Genomic DNA, 8280 nt, shown 5'->3' with positions numbered 1-8280 from the left:
TTTCATCCTGGACCAGCACATCTTCTATTATTCCTCTTGGTACATAAACTGAGCGATCAGTAAGTTGCAATGTAGTTTTGGTGGGTTTTAATTCACCATGGCCTAGTTGTTCATAGACTGAATAAGGAATCAGGTTTACACTCGCTCCCAAATTAAGAAGTGCATGCTCAATTCAGTAGTTCCCAATTATGCAAATGATGGTTGGGCTACCGGGATCCTCATATTTTTGTGGCACATCTTGCTTTAGGATGGCACTTACTTTTTCTGTCAAAAAAAATCTTCTTTTGTAGATTTTGTTGTCTTTTGGTAGTGCATAAATCTTTCAGCAATTTGGCATAGAAGGAATTTTTTTAACGGCATCCAGTAAAGGGATGTTGACCTTCACTTGCTTAAGCACCTCTAGAATATCCTGAGAGTTCTACAAAGGTTTTGGTGCGATCAACCGTTGGGGGAATAGAGCAATTGGCTTGCCTTAAGGTTCCGGTTCTAAATCTTGTGGAGCAATGCTAGGTCTATCATTATTGTTCTCTTCCGAGTCCTTAGGCTTTCCAGCCCTAACCGGAATGGTTTTGTCAATGGTTTTCCCACTCCTAAGAGTGGTGATAGACTTGGCTTGCTCTATTTGATTTGAAGAGCTTGGGTCACTAACTTCATATTGTGGCTTAGGATTGGAGAGAGTTGGGCTGGAAGTACCCCTTTCTCTCCAACCATCAAGTGTGACTCAATTTGTTGCATAGCCTTGGTAAGATCTTAAAAGGCTTGTAGTGTGCCTTGATTAAAAAGCTCTTGATTTTAAATGTGTTTCAAAACCGGATCCTCTTGAGGATTCTTTTAATTAAAAAAATGGTTAAGGATGCCCCGAGGAGTAGCAATTTGCTCATTCCTCCAACTGAAGTTTGGATGGTTTCTCTAGTTAGAGTTGTATGTGTTTGAGGTGGTTCCCTTGAAAGGCCTCGATTAGTTGTTTATGGCATTCGACTGCTCATTCAATATTTCTTGAAAGGCAGGTATTGTTGGACAATTTTCAGTCGTATGAATGTTGCACGCACAAATACCACAAACTACTTCTTAGCCTTGTCCTTCTTAAGTTCAATGGCCTCGAGTTTCCTTGTCTGACCACTTTAGCACTTATATCATCTTCTTCTCTCAAAACATACATTCCACCCCTCTCCTTTGTTTGAATTGGCTTAGAAGTGGTATTGGGTCTAGGGGAGATGTCCCATGATTGTGTGTTTTCAGCAAGCTTGTCAAAATAATCCTACACATCATTGACATCTTTACTCATGAATTCCTCATTGCACAGTATCTCGACCATTTGGTGCATGGAAGATGTTAGTCCATCATAGAAGTAACTTGTTATGTGCCACATTTCAAAACCGTGTTGTGGACATGAACTGACAAGATCCTTGAACCATTCCCAACATTGGAAGAATGTTTCATCTTCCTTTTGGGCAAAGTTCATGATCGACTTTCTAAGGGTGTTCGTTTTATAATATGAGAAGAATTTCTTTATGAACTCCCTTGTCATGTTGTTCCATCTACCAATGGATCATGGACATAGTGAATGTAACCATGTCTTAGCCTTTTCTTTTAAGGAAAAGGGAAAGAGTTTCAGCCTGACTATGTCCTCAGACACGTTAGGAAAATACAAAGTGGCTATGATCTCATCAAACTCTTTCATGTGTAAATATGGACTTTTAGATTTAAGTCCATGGAACTTTGGAAGGAGCTAGATCACACCTGCCTTGATATCCATGTTTCCTGTATTTTCTGGAAAAACCATACAAGAAGGTGTGCTCACCCCCACCGGTTGTAAATAATCTCATAAAGTACGAGGCGGGGGTACTTGACGCATCTTGTTTTCATCCTGGATTTCCTCAACCCTAGGATAAGGAGGATTTGCAGGTTGATTGGCCGATTGGTTGGTAACCATAACTTCAATTGACTCTGAGGATCTCAAGTGGTGTCTAATCCTGTGATGGATAGATAACCCCTCAACTAATCCTCCTTCACTCGAGAGACGTCGAGTGTTGTCACAGACCCACTTGAGCATGAAACACTCTCAGCCCTCAATTTCAGAATTTTTAACCTAAGATCTAAGAATTGAAAACTACAACAAATAAGAAGTAAGAAAGAGAGTTAGAATGAAGTTACCAGATAGGAGTTGCTAGGTTAGAATCCTACAAAATAGAAAACAAAGTTAGTTTCTAAAAACAAAGTAGAAAAATTCTTAACCTAAAAATAAAACAGAAAGTTAACCCCTAATCTTAACCTAATTTTAAAACTAATTAAATTCAGAAAAACGCAACCGTTAGTCCTTGATAATAGCGCCAAAAACTTGTTCACAACCCTAAGTATAGGATCGCGATGTACTAATAATCTCAGTAAGACCGAGGTCGAATCCACAAGGACTAAACTCGTATGTATTCTAAATGTAACTGGAAGTAGAACTAGAAGAAGATATGAATATAAATCTGAAGTAATTGAGCGAGTAATTTTGAATAAGGTAATTTAAACTTGTAAATTTAAAGGTGGGGACTAGGGTGGCAAGGATCCACTTTTACCTCTTGGGATGCTACTTTACTTGATTCAAAAGATCCAACTAGAATCAGAATCCTATCTTGTCCAATTGAAGAAAGAGAGATGATCAAATCTCTGAACTTCTCATTGATCTAGCCTCAATGGAAGAAGATTGTGAAGATTTGAAAGGGATTTCGTCACCCAACCATGCCCAGTAGATTATGGCAAACAACAGGATTTACCAATCCACAATCTCAGAATAAGAAAAGAAGATACTCAAAGCTATTGTAGATCTACGGTAATTTAAGTCACAATAAACCATTAAAAACTGAAAGTATTCCTTAAAATCAACTAGAAGTCAATGAAGTTCAACATAAAAACCATGAATCAAAGAAAAATAAACATCCCAATCACACTACAAGCTTCACCTCTTAGCCCTAGCTAAGAGGTTTAGCCAACCATAGACATGATTGAACTAAGAATTCTTTAGAAAAACATAAAAACCAACTAAGGAAGAAGACGAAAAACTCCTAGATGGCAGCTCCACCCTTTTTCTCCACTCCTCAAACCCTAGAAGATGCTCTGGAGCATCCTAGGAGGTCCTATTTATAGTTGGGGAACTCTAAGTTTTGCACCGAGTTGGAAGATTTCAAAAACCGCCTCAAATTTACGCAGTCCGCGTAAGCTCCGCGTAACAGCTTTGATGCATCGAAGGTCTTTCGATATGTTCTTCGATATAATCTTCAATGCATCTAAGTACTTTCGATGTAATCGAAAGTTGTTCAGAACTGCCCAGCGAGTTTGGCTTGAAAATCATGAAATTCTCGATTACACCTTCGATACATCTAAGTACCTTCAATATGATCTTCGATGCATCTAAGTACCTTCGATATGATCGAAGTCTATTTTTGCAGTTTTTCAAAAATATACTTTTTTGGTCCCGGAATCTGTTTTCAGGACACTTTTTAGGATTCCTTTTCTTCACTTCAAATCTTTAATTCTCTTCCTTCATCACTTAGTTTCCTTAGATCTTTCGCATGTGAATTCTTCAATCTTGGTCTTCTAAGATCCATTAATTGCCTTGGTGATTCTTGATCATCAAATCCATGCTTTTAACATTCTTTTCAATCCAAGCTCTCAGATTCACCTTGCAACACAAACATGTATAAAAGATACCATTAGGCATTCTCATGTTCATAAAACCAAGATATAAATAGGAAAAATATGGAATATTTGACACTCAACACTAGCCAAATTTCCAAATCCTTTGGCTATAAATAGGGACCTTCTCTTATTATATTTTACAACGAAATTCACTCAAAATCTTCTGCAAGTAAGAGAGAAGGTCAGGACCTCATCAAGATATTTGTCCGGTATTTATAAATTTATTTAAGCTTATTTAATTCCCTTTCTCAAGCAGATCTCAAATACATTTTTAGAGCGTATTAAATACTCCACTTAAGAATCAAAAGAATTGAATATGTAGCATTAGGGGTTTCATTTCCTGAAATACTTTAGATTCCTATACTCTTTGTGGTTAACCGAATACCGCTTCCTCTACACTTAAGAAAGAAGATCATTGCTACAGGTTTCGACTGCATCTTCAAATCATCATTTGAAGATGAGTACATTGTTAATTATTTTATTTTATTTAAGTTTTTCTGAGATAGCTCGAAAATCTCTGAAGGTTGATTTGCAATAACCTGTGAAAATCACAAGAATTGTATAAGGTGAACCTGTGAAAACCTTGAAATAGTGAAAGCCAAAATTATGAAGGTAGTAATTTTGGAAGTGGAGTAGGTGTGGGTTTAAGCACCAAACTATTATAACCTGTCACGCCCCAAACCCAGAAATCAGATTCACAAGAATCTCGATCGCCAAATCCGGTGCCGACAGCCTCCGTAGTACCCCATTCCCGGCTCCTAGCGTCTAAACGCCAGATTCCGATCCTGGAATCCTACTAGGAGGATTTTTTTTAAAATGAACATTTAACTCGTAATAAGCATAACCACAAGATTACCCAATTCACAAAGGCAACATCATCATCACATATCCACTAATATAATCATTGAGTACAATGCAAAAAGGAAATACATAAATCAAAAATCAAGCTCCAGAAGATCATTGCACGCTCCAAGCTGAACACTGCTGCAACCTAACATCACCTGCACGCATCTATCGTGCATAAGCTTATAAAAAGCTTAGAGGGTGGTGTAAGTGTGTGCACAAGGTAAGGGTCAAGTATGCAATACAATGCCATAAATTATACAATGGAATAAATGGAAATACTGACAAGATACAATATCAGAGTAAGCAAAATTATACTGGTAAGTCCGTAAGTTACATAATATCAGAGTAAGTGGAATACAGATCAGCTATACAAAGGAGTCGTCAAAGAGAGCCAAAAATCATATACTGAGGGTACAATGCAATATGTAAATCCTGCTAAGTCCGTCTATGCCATATAAGTGCAGAAACATAGTAACCCAAAATGCTAGGTACTGCGGATGCAATGTAATATGCAGTGCGAATGAAATGACCATGCTGGAGTGTGAAGTCGGGATGATAGTACGTAGTATCGCAAACTACGGGGTCCACCACAAGGGACTTCTATCCAAACCAGTCCCATACCTAAATTTGGATAGTCAGACTCAATGTAATAAACTCCTGATCTCAGGTTAGTCGCGCGCCGAACCGAAATCCTGGTCATGCGAAGGTACACATAATAAATAGTTACGCACCACCAACCCGAGTGGATAGTGAATGAATGAATATGCAATTCCTACTCAATAAGTCCACATATCAGTACAGTTTTTCTCTAGGGAATCACCGGGGTCTATTACACTCCAAACCAGATTGCCGCCCCATCGCGCACAACAAGGTGAGTGGAAGAGACCTCACTATCTGCCTGCCGATATCGGGCCCAGCTCGTCGATAGCGGACCCATTCCTCGAGCTGGTCAGACTCAGCCTAGCATTGCCCCCTCCTCTCGGGCAGGTAAGGCCGCACCCCCTTCCAACCGACCACGACACAGTGGGAGACGCGGCCTATGGTATACGGCCCTCATGCGCTCATGCATCCACTCGGTCTAGACGTTGGAGCAACCTCTGGAACCAAGAGGGTTTAGGGACTTTCACCCAGGGATATCTATAGCACCCCATGTAGAACAGATTTCCGGTATCCCATCTGGCCATCCACAAAATATCTGTGGAGGCTATGACCCTGATGTCGCTAGGGCGTACGGTGGCCATGTCACACAAATACGAGATGCATGAGTCACACAGTCCAATCATGCATCAACCCTGCACATGTCATGCTCTCATGTAGGGCAACTCCGCCTATCAGGAAGCCCCATGAACAACCTACCTATAGCATATGCAATGGTCAATCACATCTCATAACAAACATGCAGATGATGCGTATGGGCATGTATCATGATGCTATGCTGTCATATACTCATAATTGGTATCAAGAACCGGCATCGACATTCGATCTCGACAATGTGGACATTTAACCAGCATTACCCTTAAGGAATGACTCACATAAAGCTTAATATATAGCAGACTCATGGCCTCACACAAGGACCTAATATATAACACCATGGGCCTTACTCAAGGGCCACATATACACAACAGGTGGGCCCTAATCATGGGCTTCAAATACATAAAATGTGAGCCCTACACATGGGTCACGAATACATCAAATGGGTCATACATCATGGGCCTAATACATAGCACAATGGCCTTGCCCATAGGCCACGAATACACCACAATGGGCCTTGCCCATGGGCCATGAATACATCACAGTAGGCCTTGGCTACGGTTCACATACACATCAATAGGTCTCGTCAATCGGAATTGACACTCAGAATCGGCCTCAACAATCGGAGTCGGCCTATACAATCGACCTTGACAATCGAAATCGGCTTCAATACTCGGCCTCGGCAATAGGGATCGATCGATGATCAAAATCGGTAAATCAGTCACGATAATCAGCCTCGATCGTTAGTCAGAATCGGTAAATCGGTCACGACAATCGGATCGATCGATAATCAAAATCGACGAATCGGTCACGACAATTGGATCGATCGATAATCCAAATCGGCAAATCGGTCACGACAATCGGATCGATCGATAATCAGAATCGGTAAATCGGTCACGACAATCGGATCGGTCGATAATCAAAATCGGTAAATCGGTCACGAAAATCAGCCTCGATCGCTAATCAAAATCGACAAATCGGTCACAACAATAGATATTGATCGATAATCAGAGTCGGCAAATCAGTCACGACAATCGGATCGATCAATAATCAAAATCGGTAAATCGGTCACGAAAATCAGCCTCGATCCCTAATCAAAATCGACAAATCGGTCACAACAATAGATATTGATCGATAATCAGAGTCGGCAAATCAGTCACGACAATCGGATCGATCGATAATCAGAATCGGTAAATCGGTCACGACAATCGGATCGATCGATAATCAAAATCGGTAAATCGGTCACGATAATCAGGATCGATCGATAATCAGAGTCGGTAAATCAGTCACGACAATCGGATCAATCAATAATCAGAATCGGTAAATCGGTCACGACAATCGGATCGATCGATAATCAAAATCGGTGAATCGGTCACGACAATTAGATCGATCGATAATCCGAATCGGCAAATCGGTCACGACAATTGGATCGATCGATAATCAAAATCGGCGAATCGGTCACGATAATTGGATCGATCGATAATCAAAATCAGTAAATCGGTCACGATAATCAGCCTTGATCACAAGGCGGGGTCCATATGTGGACGACCGATGATGGACCAAGCAATATCAATGGGGCCCATTTGTTTGGGTTAACCCACTGGAGAATGATGAAGATGGGCCTTATCAAGCCTAAGGAAAAGTCACAATGTAGAATCTAACCATCACTACTTAACAATGTTGACATTTAACCATCATTACTCCCCAGGAATGGCCCACATAAAGCCAAATATATAGTGGGCCCATGGCTTCACACAAAGGCCTAATATACATCGTAAAGGGCCATAATACATTGCATGGGCCTTACCACCTGGCCATAAATACACCATAATGGGCTACGACTCGTGAAACTCAATATGTAGCAATGGGTCGCACAATGGGCCTCACACACATCAAGTGGGTTACATCAATGGGCCGCTTAATGGGCCTCACACACATCAAGTGGGTTACATCAATGGGCCGCATTAATGGGCCTCACACACATCAAGTGGGTTACATAATGGGCCACATTAATGGGCCTCACACACATCAAGTGGGTTACATAATGGGCCGCACTAATGGGCCTCACACACATAAGTGGGTTACATAATGGGCCGCATTAATGGGCCTCACACACATCAAGTCGGGTCCACCGATATGTATTTTTGAGATCCGACCTATTCACAAGTTAATATAGAGATAAATGAAGTGAAAACCAAATATCAGCTTGAGTAGAAACTACTGTGGCTCCTAAGAAGTTGAACGGTGGATGTCACTGTCCCCATTATTGCAAATGGTGGGGGTCCACTTGAACTCGAGATCTGACTCATTCTTTCTCTCGAGCCATGAAATGATCTCTCAAATGGTTGAACGGTATGGATACAACATATGCATCGTGGTGGGTCCCATAGATGGATGGCATGGATGAAACAGGTGGGACCCATAGAACTTGGTGACATCTTTCCAGCATAGTAGCCACGCTGCAGGGGCCTATCGTCCGGATGATGGACGGTGAGATAT

General features: G+C 41.0%; 1 non-coding gene across 1 annotated transcript; it reads left to right on the top strand.

Annotated features, from left to right (window-relative positions):
• Window positions 1-1373: 1373 nt before the first annotated feature.
• On the top strand, window positions 1374-1480 carry LOC131230069 (small nucleolar RNA R71). The gene has a single exon (XR_009163796.1). It is a non-coding gene; the product is annotated as a small nucleolar RNA R71 (small nucleolar RNA).
• The last annotated feature ends 6800 nt before the right edge of the window (window positions 1481-8280 follow it).

Source organism: Magnolia sinica, chromosome 16 (assembly GCF_029962835.1).
Source record: "Magnolia sinica isolate HGM2019 chromosome 16, MsV1, whole genome shotgun sequence".
Classification (NCBI taxonomy): Eukaryota; Viridiplantae; Streptophyta; class Magnoliopsida; order Magnoliales; family Magnoliaceae; genus Magnolia; species Magnolia sinica.
Note: the sequence above shows the minus strand (reverse complement) of the source record. Positions and strands in the feature narration are given on the sequence as shown.